Genomic DNA, 15746 nt, shown 5'->3' on the forward strand with positions numbered 1-15746 from the left:
AAGCTTAGTCTACCTACTACTTGTTGACTCTATCCAACAACAATAGATTAGTAGCTAGATGACATGTGTGTGTAATAAAGTTGTTCAGACTTAGTTGGTACAATTAGACTAAGTCTCATTACACTACTTGACTTAGGTTGTAGTACATTGTACTTTGTGTTACTCAGTTAGAGTAAGTGTGATGAATAATGAAAAAGAAGAACATTGAGAGCTGTCTGCTCTCTATTGCCCCTATCTCCCTCTCATCTTTCTAACATGGTATTAGAGACATGAATCCCCATGACTCCATGAAACCTGAGAAGCATGGAGCTCGCCATTGGCATTGCGGGAGCGGGAGCTTGAAGTTAGGAGCTAGAATGAAGAGATTTGAAGTGGTCTATAGGAGAAAAGTGAGCTATCCTGAAACGTCATGCAAAAATGGCAGCCATAGCTTTGTTCATTGGTATGTATCTTGTGTTTGAGTTGACCAGGGCATATTGAGGCTTTCCAAGGGGGTTTCTTGCCATATGAATGAGCTCATGTAGATAAGCACTGACATAAAAAAGGGAAGCAGGTCAAAAAACGTGAACATGGTAAAATGTGCATGTTTTTGGGCTATCACACTTTGGGAGAATGTGGCCATGTTTGACTTGAGTATTCATCAACTATATGCTTGAGGTCATGGAAGTTATAGGGCTCAGTTAGAAGCTAATCAAAGCAAGCATTATTGGCAGCACTAACCATAGTAGAAGTAGCTCCCATTTGAACTTGGAGACCATTGTAAACAGGTTGAAATTGTGCCTGTACCTACCTGAAATTGTGGGGAGTATTCATCCCTGAAATGCTTGTGTTGGGCACAGACAAGTACATGATATGCTTGGCAATGTATATGCCTTAGACTTTGTGCATTTGGCATGATTTCTAAGAATTCAATTCTAGAATGCTTTATAAATCTAAAATTGGAGGCTGAAATCTGTCATTGAATATATGAGAGCTTACACTTGAAGTTTTGGAGCATTCTGACACCTATTTGGTACCTATAAATGCTTGGATGTTGGTCCATTATTGTAAGATGTCTCATGGATATAAATGAGCATTAAATGATCCGATATGGACTGAAATATTGCTGGTTATAATAGTGGATTGGTCGTAAACAGTCTCTAGGAAGAATATTTGGCACTACTACTTGCATACGATGCAAACATTGATGCTTGTCTGATCATGTATTGAATCCATGATGTAATGGGACATGTCTATGATGTCTTGAGGATGTTTTGGGCTGAGAATACCTCAGTTTGCATAGAGAGTTGACTATTGGTCATTTTAGACTGTTTGTCTATCTACTGTTACATAGCTTGGTTACATACAAGATATATAGGAGATGAAGTCTACATGAATATGCTATCATGTCTAGATGTTTTACCACTGCCATAGAATGTTTTGAGATTAATTGAGCTTGGTTTATGCTCATTTGAGAGTGTTTTCCACGGTTGGTTACTCACAACTTGTTTCTGAGGCAACATGAAAATTTTCTTAAAATTGCAGGAAAACTATCTTGAAACTGCAAGGAATCTAATCATGAACTACTATAGGGAGTCAAGCATTTACAGGTTGTATACTGCGTTGAATACATAGAGTTGCTGAGATGGAAAATGCTGAAAGAACTGATAACATAAATCAAATAGTGGGTAACAAATTAGACAACAACAACTATGCTATCTAGAAGTTTAGGATGGAGAATTTTCTCATTGGCAAGGGCTATTGGGACTTGGTTACAAAGTGCAGAGGCTGAGCCCATCTCCCCAACAGGAATGCAACTCCTAATTAGCTTAGGGTACATCGAGCATGGACTGAGAGAGCTCGTAGGTATTAAATTGGCTATCCCTATGTATTTCTGATTCTATGGTTATGCAAATAATGAATTGCAGCTCATCAAAGGATACATGGGATATTCTGATGAGATACGATGGTACTACCACTAGTGCCAAAAAAATATAGCTAAAGCAAAAGTTGAATACGATGGATAGGAAAGGACGGTCTATTTAGGACTATGTGACTGAGATAAAGACTATTGTGGGTCAGCTAGCATCCATTGGGGCTGAGGTAGATGATAAGGATTTGGTGGTTGTGACCGTGAATGGTCTAGGGCTGGAATATAAGTCCTTTGATATGTCAATTTCAGTCAGGGCTGAAATACCCGACTTTAATGAACTTGTATCCTTGCTTATCCATGAAGAAGTGAAATTGGGTTTGGCTACGAGCTCGAGTAGCTCTAAAAGCAAAGATTCATCTTTTTACTCTAATGAGAGAGGTTGTGGTTATCATGGCAGAGGCTCTAACCATGGCAGGGGAACTTAGCAACATGTATCCCAGCAAGGACAAGGTCAGTAGGGATTTGCTGGTAGAGGTGGTGGGTACTCCCATGCAAGGGGGAGATCTCAATCTAGGGGTAGAGAATCTTGGCATACTCAGTCTAGTCATGAAAATACAAACAAGGATAAATATTGCCATTATTGTGCAAGCATGGCCACATTGCAAAAGAGTGTTCGAAAAAGTGAGCTAATCAGAAGAGTAGACAATAAGGTCATTATGCATCTTCTAGTCATGTAGAGCCTAAGACTGGTGAAAGACTCTTTGCTATGACTCATGTAAGCAACAAGGGAAAGCAGCAAGGAAAGTCTAATGATGTCTAGTATATAGATTCTGGTGTCTCAAACCACATTGCATCACATGGCGAGTGGTTTGCTGAGCTGAAATTAGGTGCTAATGGCTATGTATTGTACTGGAGATGATTCTCAACATGACATAGCACACATAGGGATTTTTCCTTTGGTTATACTTGATGTCATGAAAAAGCACTTGCATGATGTATTGCATGTACCATCAATTACAATCTGTTATCTGTAGGTTAGATGGTTGAGCAGAACCTGCATGTACGATTTAATAAAGATGGCTGCTTCATAGAAGAGTATGGCAAAGGATGTAGATTGGTTGCTAAAGGCCAAAGACATGGTAGGATGTTTACACTGGATGCAAACACACCTGAGTTGAATGTTGCTATGTTTGCTCATGATGAGGCAAGTATCGAGACATTGATATATGGCATAAAGGGATTGGATATATAAATGTTCAAAAGCTAAAAATAATACAGCATAAGGAGCTTGTTATAGGGCTACCAAGGTATAAGTATGCTAATTTGGGACATGTATGATTAGCATGTTAGTTTGGGAAACAAGCAGCAGGCCTTTAGAGTTTGTGCACTTAGATGTCTGGGGACCTACGCATAGTGTATCACTTGGTGGGTTTCGATACTATGTGACATTTGTAGATGACTATAGCAGGTACACATGGATATACATCTTAAAGCTTAAAGATGAGGTGTTGGATAGATTTATGGATTTTAAAGCTCATGCTAAAAAAGAGCTTAATTATTATGTCTCATGCTTACGATTTGACGGTGGTGGAGAGTATGTCTAAAAGGAGTTTGACAAATACTTAGCAAAGCATGGGATCAGGAGGCAATTGACTTGCAGCTATACCCCACAGTAGAATGGAGTTGCTGAAAGAAAGAACATGGTAATTATGGAGGTAGCCAGGGTCATGTCAAAGAGAAGGATATGCCTTTGTCTTATTGGGCTGAAGCGACACTTACGGCTATCTATGTTATGAATAGAACACATACTGCAGGAATTCATGAAAAGACACCTTATGAGTAGCTATATGGCTACAAGCTTGACATATGACATTTGAAAGTATGTGGTAGTATTGCCTATGTTCATGTTCTCGATGACAAACGGAAGAAACTTGACCCTAAAGTAGTGAAGTGTGTTTTCCTTGGATATTCATAGGAAAGAAAGGCATATAAGTGCATTGTTCCAACTACATGAGATATTGCTTAATCATGATGTCGTATTTGATAAGTTAGCATCTTAGTATGGTGCTAAGCAGGATGTAGTATATGATGAGACTTCACAAGGCACAAATACTGAAAATGGATAGCAAGGCACTTCTTCTATCAATGGACCTATTCACGATGTATCTGGCAATGTAAGTCCACTGATGTTGTCATAGGTCCATCTTGAAGTCAGTAGAGATATAGGAAAAGAGAAGATTTCTGATATTATTATAGGTCCATTGAGTTTAGGATATGACTCTAGTGAGAGTCTTGATAGCGAGTTTGGCATACTTGCAGTGGTTACACCTAGACTTAACCAGAGATATGTACCACCTCATGAGAGATCAGAATCTAGTCCACCTCTATTGCGGAGATCGCAGAGAGAAAGCAAGCATGTGGATAGGCTTAGCTACAATGGATACTCAGTGAGACATTATGCATACATGATAAAAGTGTTGAAATTCAAAGAACCTACATCTTTTGCAGAAGCAGTTAAGGATGAGATTTGGTGCAAGGCTATGGATGATGAACATGAGGCTTTGCTGGAAAAATAGAACATGGGATTTGGTTGAGTTGCTTGAGGGCAAAGTGTCTATTGGATGCAAGTGGGTCTATAAAGTAAAATGTAAGTCTGATAACTCACTAGAAAGGTACAAAGCTAGATTAGTATTAAAAGGATATGCCCAATAGTATGGGCTAGATTATGAGGAAACCTTTAGTCTAGTTGCTAAGATGGCAACTGTATAGACTACTATAGCATTGGATGCATCCAAAGACTGGAATCTTTATAAGATGGATGTTAAAAACACTTTCTTAAATGGTGACTTGGAAGAGGAGGTTTATATGGATCAGCCAAAGGGCTATGTGCATCCCGACTATCTGTCGTATGTATGCAGATCGAAGAAAGCATTGTATGGCTTAAAGCAAGCCCTGCAAGCCTGGAATACTAGGATTACTTCCTACTTGCAAACACTTGGATTTCAACTAGGAAAAGCTTATCACAATCTATTTATTATAAAAATAGAGACATGATATGCGATTTTGGTGCTCTATGTAGATGATCTAGTGATCACAGGTGATGACATACAGGGCATTGATGACATAAAAGCTATGTTGCAGAGATGATTTCAGATGACAGACTTGGGAGGGCTGAAATTTTTCTTAGGCATTGAAGTCATGCGTACACCTCATGGGATATGGATGATACAAAAATAGTATGCACATAATATGTTGGAGAAGTATGGCATGTTGGAATGCAAACCCATGGACACACCAGTGGAGCAAAATGTAAAGCTGGTTGTTGATACAGGAAATGTGGTAGAGAATGTGACTATGTATAGATAGATGGTTGGTAGTTTGATCTATCTCACTATCACTCGATTAGACTTGAGTTATGCAGTTGGTTTGATAAGCCAGTTTATGTAGCAGCCAAGGAAACCTCACCTAGATACTATGAGGAGGATTTTGAGATATGTGAAGGGTACATTGTCTTATGGGATGTTCTATGAGCATGTAAGCCTATTGGCATGTGAGGCTCCTTGACTGGTTAAGTTGATGGGGATGACTTGGGGATCTATGTGGATAAACCAATCAAGCTGTATTGTGATAACATGAGCAATGTGCTTTTGGCAAGCAATCCAGTTTATCATGCTAGGTTAAAGCACATAGAGGGACATTACCATTTCATCAAAGAAATGGTGTTTGGAGGTAGGATAGACCCCATACATGTGAAGACTGAAGACCAAGTGGCAGATATCTTTACCAAATCCCTTGGTAGAGATAAGTTCACTCATTTTAGATCACTGCTTGGGATATATGAAGTGACTTGAGCTTGAGGGGAGTGTTGAGATATGCAAGCTCAGTCTACCTAGTACTTGTTGAATCTATCCAATAGTAGATTAGCTAGATGACATGTGTGTGTAATAAATTCGGTTAGACTTAGCTGGTATAGTTAGACTAAGTCTCTTTACACTACTTGAATTAGGTTGTAGTACATTGTACTTTGTGTTACTCAGTTAGAGTAAGTGTGATGAATAATGAAGAAGAAGAACATTGAGAGCTGTTTGCTCTTTGTTGCCCCTATCTCTCTCTCATCTTTCTAACAGCTTCGGCTTAGCTATTGCCTCTAGGATAGTAGGGTGTGGACTTGTGATGACATATCTTGTAGATCTCTATCATATTTTACATCATCTTTTTCAAAAAGTGAGTGCCACGATCATTTACTAGCTCCAAGGGATTGCTAAAGCAAATGATACTATTCTTGTACAAGAAAAGAGCCATGCTATTACTATCATCCTGCTTAAGAGCTTTGGGTTCACATCACTTCATTATATAGTTTGTATAGACCAAAATGTATTTGTTTTGCTTCCATCTGGTTGGACGGTCAATTGATCCTGCAAAATCGATGCCCCATTTTTCAAATCACTTCAAAGAAAGGATTGGCTATAGTGGCATTATATTGGTTTTTGTGGGCTTTCCCATTCATTAAGAGACATCGCATCTCTTACGATAATCATAGGCATCTTTGTGGAGGGTTGGCTACTAGTATTTTGCAAGTAGAGCTTTCTTGGTTGTTGCTTCTCCTGTGAAGTGTCCACCACAAGGCTCATCATGGCATGCCTTTAGGATGATTCCAATCTCATCACTTGCTATGCATCTTTGTAGTACTTTGTTTTTACCTTTATTGTATAGAGTGTTGCCTAGCAAGTTATAGGGGGCTAATTCCAACAGTTTCTTCTTCTCTCTACTAGAGATACCAAGGGGATATTGTTGTGTGGCCAAGAGGTTGGCAATGTATGCATACCATGGGGTCATAGTCTCCACTTGAAATAGAGTTGCATTAGGAAGATCTAGATCATTTGGTGCATCTTCTTCACTCTCAAGGATTTGTGATAGATGATCGACCAAGACATGGAAACAATCAAGTTTAGTGACCACTTCAAAATAAAACTCCTAGAACTGAAGGAGCCATTGGCATTGCTCAAAGATGCTCCAAGTGTCCCCAATGCTGGAAAAGTAGAACAAAGATATAGAAATCATCTAGATATACCTTAATTAAATCATGCAAGTGGTTTTGGAATGTGGCCATCATGACTTGTTGGAAGGTAGAAGGGTTGTTACTACAGAGTCCAAACAACATCAACTTGTAGGCATAGGTACCCCATTTTGTTGTGAAAGTTGTCTTGGACTAGTTTTCTTTTGCAATCTGCATCTAATTGTATCCATTGAAACAATCCAATAAGGAATATAACTCATGTCCCATCACTATGTCTAATAGTTGGTCAGTGAAGGGGATAGGGAAATGATCTTTCTTTGCTTTGGAATTCATCTCTTATAGAAATTCCATAGATTTGGAGTTTTAAATTCTTCTTGGATACAAGCACAATAGGTAAAACCCATTCCCTTTTGGCCAATGGGTAGATGAATTCAGCCTCTAAGAGCTTCAATAACTCTATCTTAACTAGGGCCAAATAATTGGGATTCATACGCCTCTAACATTGCTGTATAGACTTGGCATTAGGCTCCAAGTTGATGTGATATTGACACATAGTAGGATTAATCCCCTTTAAGTCTTTTTAAGACCAAGCAAACACATTCAAATTCTCCTTCAACATGTTACAAAAATTTAATAACTCCTCTTTTGGAAGAGTGTTTTCCACTTTGAGATGCCTTTTTGTGCCATCTGCATTGATAAATGTCAATTGCTTTTCACATTCTAGCTCTTTGATGAAGGTTCCACGAACTGCTTTTAGATATAGATCAAACTCCTTCAAGGGAGTAGCTTCTTCCTTTGATGCTCCACTAGAACCATCTTTCTCTACTTTTGATTGCAATGCTTTTGGTTCTCCTAGATGCTGAAATGGTATGAGGGCTGTCTCTGATTTGGGTTGTGGGATACTGCTTGACTTGAGGACTCATCTTTTGAAAATGCATCTAGGAATGTAACATGACATGAACCTTCTAAGATTCTTTGCTACTAAGGGGTTGGTGTCTGTTGGTATGGTTCATTATCATTATCCCTTCTAAAAGATGGTGGTATAGAGTGATAACAACCACTAGTAAATGAGATTTTTATTTGTCTTTTCCACTTTGTGTACATCCTTTGCATGCATTGTAGACCATTGACAAGCCAAAAGGGATGATGGTCATTCCATCCAAGAATAGAGGCTCTTTATCCTCTAAAAACCTCAATCATATCCTCCTTATGGACATCCTCTTTGAATGGAAGGGATTCTTGCTCTTTATTGCTTTCATTAACTTCGTCTTTGGATTCATATCTTCCAAAGATCTGTCCCTGCTTCTGTAGAGGCTCTGTAAGAGAAGAACATGCTGTCTGTTTTAGTTTTTGCTTCTATCTTTGGCTTTGTTGTGGCCATATAGCAAGGATAACAATACATCCACGCTTCTATCTTACTATCAAAGGTAACTTCAAGAGCCATTCTTGGTTTAGATAGGATGTATTCACCCATCAACAATGACTTTGCATCTTTCAGAAGATGGCTTACAGTGGTCATTGTTAGGGACTGTGCTTCAAGTTTTGTTGGGAAAATTTTCTTAACAACATCTTCTTTGGTTGAGGTTCCATCCTCCTCTGCTTCATTTTGGAAGAGTCAAAGGAGACTTCTATAGAGGTAGATTTATATCATTTTTGCAACCATAGAGCTTCAACACCACTTTGTTGGGTCCCTTGCCTAGGGTTAGGATTCCTTCAAACCAATGAATCTTTACTAATGATTCAAATAGCCATGGTATTCCCCACAATAGGGGGTAAGAGGTTCCATAAGAGTTTGGCTTCCCACTAGGTATATCAACCAATAATCTCTTCTTACAACTGTGGCCTTCATGTAAGGAAGGATGCCTAAAGGTTTGATTCTACTTTGATCATCTAGTCTGATAAGCCACTGAGTCGGCTACATGTCTTGCATGCCTAGATCTTTCATCATCACATCCATCATGATGTTTAGTGAAGGGCCTCCATCAATCAATGTGCTCGCGATAAATAAGCCTTCTATCCAAATGCCACTCTCTAGAGTGCCATGATCCAAGAAGGCGTTGGCCACATCCACTTCTTTCACAAGCTATGTGGCCTTCTTGGTTTTGGTGGTAACAATTGTAGGGTGGGAAATCCTCAGTCCATGTCTTCACGAGAGAATGCTTTTTAACCTCTTTTTGCAACTAGGAGATAACAACAATAGTTGTTAGATTGTCAAATTGGGATGCAAGGTATCGAGGTCTTTCACCACGTTGAACTCTTTTATGGGATCCACTAGCTTCTCCAATCGACTCGGTAATGGGACAGTGCCCACTTTGATTTTTTCACTTTATTCAATCAATGGGTTGCATCACTACTTCCTCTATTACTGGGGTGATACATCCACCTCTTCCATCTCTTCATCTCTAGTCCTCTATCTTGGATTGTCTCTGCGTCCTTCTGTGGCATTAGAGTGTTTTGTACTATAATGTCCTATACTGTGATGATCAGTGGCTCTATTGAGAGCTTAAACTTGACACCTTTTGTAGGTGGAACATTTTCACCTTCTGCTAGCCAATACGGTAGAACCAAGCAAAGAAGATGCTAGAATGCAGCATATGGCATTTCAAAGTGCTTATAGAAAAGCTAATCATATGCTTCAATTTCCCTGATCCATATATTTTGTTGTAGCTCAAACCAGAATTTGTGTTGCTTAGGGAACACCTACCAATCTCAAAAGTAATTCCTTGCATTGGTTTTAGCTTGTGTAACACATGGAAGGAGAAGAAATAAGTATATAAAAAACCAAAAAATACTACACTTGAGGATGCCCTTCATGTCTCTAGCAACTTTCTTCACTTGCCATCTTTATGGGTTTTAGTATTATAATTCTCTTTGGGTAATGTATCTCCCTCATAGAGCCCTTCCCACCCAACATTTATAAGGGTAGCAATTTTCTCCAAGAGCTACAATAAACTTATCTCACCACACCACAATGCTTAAGGCACTCTTGTTTTGCCCAAAATGTTGGTAACACCAAGCTAATATCCTCCAAAAAGTGGGTGCTTCAAAAGTGTTTGCAATGCAACAGAGTTGTGGCAAATCAAAAAATGGCATATGCATACTTTTGCTCTCTTTTTGACATTTTTATAGGCAACTTTATGGCACGACTACTGTCTCTTAATGACTGTAGGTTATCATAGAATTTTTCCACTATAAAGCTTCACTCTTCAACACACACACACACACACACACACACACATATATATCTCTCCACTCCTATTTCTTTTCTATTCTTTTCTTTGTTCTTGATATGTGTAGATAGAAATACATGAATCATTGTTTACTCTCATAATAAAACTACTTATAGCATCTATTATAGATGGTAGTGACCTAATCCCATGGGTTGTGGCAAATCTTATTTCTAAAACTAGCTATAGCATATGTTATAACCATGACTGACAAACATGATTGATCAAGATACAAAGCAAAACATAGTTACAAGAGTTTCACCTATAATGCTTTGAAGGTCAAGATGAAAGTCATGATGGCGTAAGGGCTACCATGCAAGCCATCACTTCAGCAAGTTAGTATCCATTAGACTACAAATGTCTTCATTTGTATACCATGACCTTGTAAGTTCTCCATTGGTCTAGAAACAAACCATGGAGATGTAGCACAAGATGGAGAGTCGATTCCTTCTGATAGAATTAGAACATTTTTGTATGACCTATGAGATAATTACATAGTTGATAGCTTGAATCTTAGTTTGGACATCATCCACCATAAATGCATTCATTTCCCATGATTTGTTGTGATCTAAAATGTGATTCCTTAAGGCAATTAACCAAAGTTTGGTGACCTTAGGTATTGAGAAGGAGGTTACTATCCATGAAATTGGGACACCATTGTGATATGCATCAAATACTAATATAATATTGTAATGTGCATGATCGAGGACCCCTCACTGTGCCCTTAGTGACATGGTTTAGTGGCCCATCAAGAGATTATCCTAAGCAATATCACCCAGTACTCCTTAGAATAACACAGGGTTTGTCACCTAGGCTCTCTTGAGTCCAATCCATAACAAAAGGTTTTGTCCGTAATCCATTTAAAGGATTGTCAACTTGAGTTTGGGTTCCTAATTTGACGTTAAGGTCCCCTATCACCTTAACTAGAATCCATCCTTGAGACATTGCATTTGCAAGTCAAATTAAACCAAAGCATATCAATACTACATTTAGTTCAAAGAGAGTGAAAAATGAGGAGAAGTAATAGGTGTTGGCCCCTCTACTCGTAAGGTATAGTCCCGACTCTAGTTCCCTAAAATGGCATTGATAGGATCTAAGATACCACACTAGGTAGTTAAGTACTTGGACCTTTCCTAATTGGGGATCTCGCCCTCATGCTTTCCTTGGGGTATGTTTTAGTTATCTAATTATCCTAACACATTTATGTTTGACATGTAAATACAACTTCTTTAATTAACCATTAAACATTGGTTCCTTCACGTAAATTATGGTCACAAACACAAAGACAATATTTAAAAAATCCTTTGAAAAATTTTACAAACCAATGTATTTATCATGCACCTTCTCCAAGGTGCAATATCAACCCACCATTCTGTGTCTTAATCTAGGACTCATGTGTTGATGACTAAAACGATTAGACTTTTTGTTGTTTTTTGGGTGTTGAATGATTGTTTATGTGGTGGAATTGATTGATTTTATGTCTTTTGGAGTGTATTGGGATGGGTTAAATATGTTTGATTAGCTCATAATGGTTTTTGAATGATTGGTGACATGCTTGTGCGTTTTATTTGATCTCTATTTGGTTTTGACAGGTTTGTTTTGCCTTTATTTTGGTTTGTCTTCTTTTTGTTTGAGAGGTTGAGATTGTGAATTATTGGGTTTAAGTATGGTTGAGTATGTGTTGAATGGTTTTTTATGGTTTGGATTGGTTTTGGTTGAGCTATATAGTTTTTATGCTTTTTGTTGATTTTTGGTTGATCTTTTGTATATCTTCTGTTTGGTCTTCTGTTAGTTTCTGTAAATGTTATGATGGATAAATATTTAGTTTGGGAAAGTTTTCTAATCTTGGAAATTGAATAATATAATCTCAAAAGAGTTTGAAGAAGAAAATATATAGTTGTTGAAGGCTTGAAGTGAAGAGTGAAGTGATAGTGACAATGGTGAGTCTTGAAAGGTCATTGTAGTGTCTCTGGTGTCTCTTAATATTACGCATACCTCTTGAGAGGTATATTTATGACCAAAAGAAGGTTATTGTGTATTATTCTATTGTACTGGATGATAATCATGATGTATGAGTGATTGAGAGCATGTGTGTGAGAGAGATTGAGTGAAAGATAGCCATTTTTCTATGCAAATATTGTATGTATGAGAGATTGTGAGAAATTGAAGGAAGAAGAACATTTGATGAAGTTAATTGCATCCAATCAATTTCATGCCATTGCGGATTTTTTGAGTGTCCTTCATGAGTTGTGATAGGTGGTCTGATAGAGGCGTTTAGCCGAGTAGGTCAACTTAGGTCTCTATCCAAGGTAGTGGCCAATAGTCAATCCTTTCAATCCCCCCTTGGATTGCTAGGTCAAGGTTTCTGAGTGTAAATAGTTCTATGGTTTCACCTACTAGTTTGGACTTCACCTTGGTTGCTGGTCAACTAGCAGTAGGCCCTAACAGGTCCCAAAGTGGTAAAAAAATAGTAAAAAATAGACAACTCCTCTGAGCTGCAGACTCGGTTGTTTGAGTTGCAAATTCGACCGTCTGAGTGGACTCCCTAAGGTATTTGGCCAACCAAGTGATTGGATTTAGACTTGAACAAGGCATGCCCGTCTGAGCATTCGCGTATTGTCCGAGGCGCACTGTCTCTTTGAGTTCCAAGTTTGGCCAGTGTTTGGGACCCTCATCCAAGTCAGACAACCGAGTGGGTCAACCTTAAGTGGTCAAGGTCAAGACTTGGCCATCCAAAGGCTTGTAGTCACCGTCCGAGTGGTGCCCAAAAATATGTTGAATGGCACAAATATCCTTTTTAGTGACTTAATACTCACTATCCAATGCACCCATGATTCTAGAGCAATGCAACAATCAGCAACAAGGATTCATATCATACCTGACACTATCTTCTAAAGCTACAAAGAGCTGTATCATTCTAGCTAACTATATCCTTGAAAACTGAAGAAGTTGAAACAGAGAGAATGAACATCAATGGAAGATTTGACTTTGATTGAGGAGTTTCTAAACATTATTAAGCGGGAGATTATGAAGAAGCTCCAAGAGTCATGGTCAATAGAAGTCTACAAAAATAAGAAAGAAAAGAGTTGGGACTTGTTCGTGAATGCACAACAGCAAGATAGGTGGGACACGGTGTGTATTGACAACTATTTGTCTAATTGGCAACCCACTAGAAGCTAGTAGACAGAGCGTTTTTCACAATCTATGCCATTGAGACCCTCCAAAGTTGGAGCTACCAAAACGATGGCACTATGGCAATTCTTAGAAGAATGAACTTTGATAATTTCAGAGAATAGAATATCTTCCTCTCTGTAGTGGCATGAAAGCCCTTTTTTTCCCTTCTGTTGAGCACAGCCAAACTGGGTGGAGTCAACTCTCTGATGAATGATACAATAAAGAGGAAAGCACTAGAACAAATCCAGAGGTATGTGAGAAGAGAGAATGCAAAAATCAAAACCAAGAACAAGCTAGCAATAGAAGCCTCCTTTGACGCCCTTGTGGTACTCTTTACAAAAGTCCTAATGGCGAATCAAGATCCCCTTCCTAGCTAGATCCATCTTGGAAATGTTGATGACACGCCAACGAATGTAGTTCCATTGCCAATTTTTAAGGGAGAGTACAATAAAGACCTCGATCTTCATGTAGTCGAGCTCATGGTAGCATGTGTGGCCAACAATGCCAGAACCCCAGAGCATTGGTTGGAGATATTCCCCTCTACTTCACCAAATTTAGGCGTGAAGGTTTTGAAGAGCGGATGTAGGAGTTTATTGCTCAAACATATTTCTATGAGCAACATTTTTCAGATCCTCTTAGGATGCACGTACTTAGCTAGTCAAGCAGTCTTCAAATACATCTCATATTGTAACATCAAAGCCTCAACCCATAAGAGATTGACATGAGGATCCCTATACTTGTAATGGAGGGGAATACTTAGTGTCAGGTTGACCTAAGTATAAAAGGTGTAAGGGACATTGCATAGGTACCAATTTATGAATATACATATGTCCTTTCACCTTCTTCACCTTCTCTCCTATCCTTCCATGGTGGCTACCAGCCATTCCTCTCTCCTCTTCCCTTCTTTCTCTCTCTACTCCTAGTCTTTCTCTCTCCTTGTCACCCTCTTTCTCTCTCCTTCTCTCCTCTCTACAATCTTTCTCTCTCTTCCTACACCTCTTCTCTCTCTTCTGCAGCCCCTGTCTCTCTTCTTTCTCTCTCTCTTGTCCTCTCTCTTACAGTGGTATCAGAGCTTAGGCTTCTTGATCCCAGTTTGGTTACATTTCAACTAATTTTTCCTATTTCTTTAATCGGGTCATCTATGGCAGACAAGTACCAGGAGTACAGACTTACACGCAGCAGTGCATTAACCAGTGGACATTCCCAAGGAGAAGACATGCTGCATTGAAGGCATTTTCAGAAGTTGGAGGTAAAAATGGAGATCATGTGAGCAGACCTGCAGCAAGAGCAGTAATAAGACCTGTTGCATAGCCTACGAGAGCATACCATACATACTTTTGGCCTTTCCAAAAAGTATTCAACTCATTATTGCAATCTTTGCTTTTTCGGTTGTCAAAATAGAGAACTAATGCAAGAAGCATCCCAGGAATTGCCATATCACCAAGGCCAAGCATCATATACTCATTACTTCCAGGCAATGCTCCTCCCAATAAATTCCTTGGAAATATGAGCTTCGCAGGGAGTTCCGATTTTTTTGTGATAGCATGGATACTAGGCAGCTTCAAGGTATTCGCAACTGTATGCATTGGATTCGATCCCTACTACATGGCTACAGAAACCATCACATTTGCTCCGAAGAAACGTTCTGAGAAAAAGACCCATAAGATGTCATAAACAAAGAGGCACACAAGTAACAATGCACAGATCTTTATGTTGGGAAGCCGGACATGACTGACAAAAGCTATACAAATGGAGATGCCCAATATGTTATTGAGAAACCAATGCCCCGATATCAACCAAGCCCCTACAACACCTGTGCTTGCTAAGATGAGGAACATCTCACTTCGAGTTATGTGCCACCAGCAGCATCTTGTCACCACAGGGTCTGTAAGTCCTAACTGAGTATTGAATGATGCAGAATATGGGGCCAAGCAGAAAGCAAAAGAAGATGCTGAGGCTACGGCAGTAAATGCCATTATAATTTGAGACATGGATGCAAAGAGGTAGAAGATCAGAAGCAAGCTGCATGAACTAGCCACAGGAATCATCAGTGCTTGAGAGCTATCAAGTGTGATGGAGGAATCCACCAAATCACGATGTCGTTCCATCTCTCTTTCATAATTCAGTGCCCGCTATGCAGATGAATACACTACGAGCACTGCTATCGTGATCAGTACAAGTGATGCCGGCTCAAGCAAGTAAGTCAATTTCCACAAGGGCTCCATATCACTGAATGTAGAGAATCCGGTATCTATATATAGTAAGAAGAGCAGCAACTATAGAGAGTGCTGGGGATTTGTCAGTGCCCTGCCTGGCTCAGCGCTCTGGATGTTAGAGACATTATCTCCTTAATGTTGCTTGCTCCTATGTTGAGTGATATATAAACCCATTAGCCACGAGAGAAGACCCTTGATTGAGACGTATCGAGCGCTGTGCCAAGGGGTATTTGAAATTGCCTGATTGGTTTGATCTTTTC

At 39.1% G+C, this 15746-nt stretch overlaps 1 pseudogene; it reads right to left on the reverse strand.

Annotated features, from left to right (window-relative positions):
* Positions 1-14439: 14439 nt before the first annotated feature.
* Positions 14440-15495, reverse strand: LOC148015469 (signal peptide peptidase-like 1 pseudogene; annotated as a pseudogene).
* Positions 15496-15746: the final 251 nt, after the last annotated feature.

This window comes from Lygodium microphyllum, chromosome 24, assembly GCF_053477565.2.
Source record: "Lygodium microphyllum isolate KBCC chromosome 24, Lygodium_microphyllum_v1.1.10, whole genome shotgun sequence".
In the NCBI taxonomy this organism is placed as follows: domain Eukaryota; kingdom Viridiplantae; phylum Streptophyta; class Polypodiopsida; order Schizaeales; family Lygodiaceae; genus Lygodium; species Lygodium microphyllum.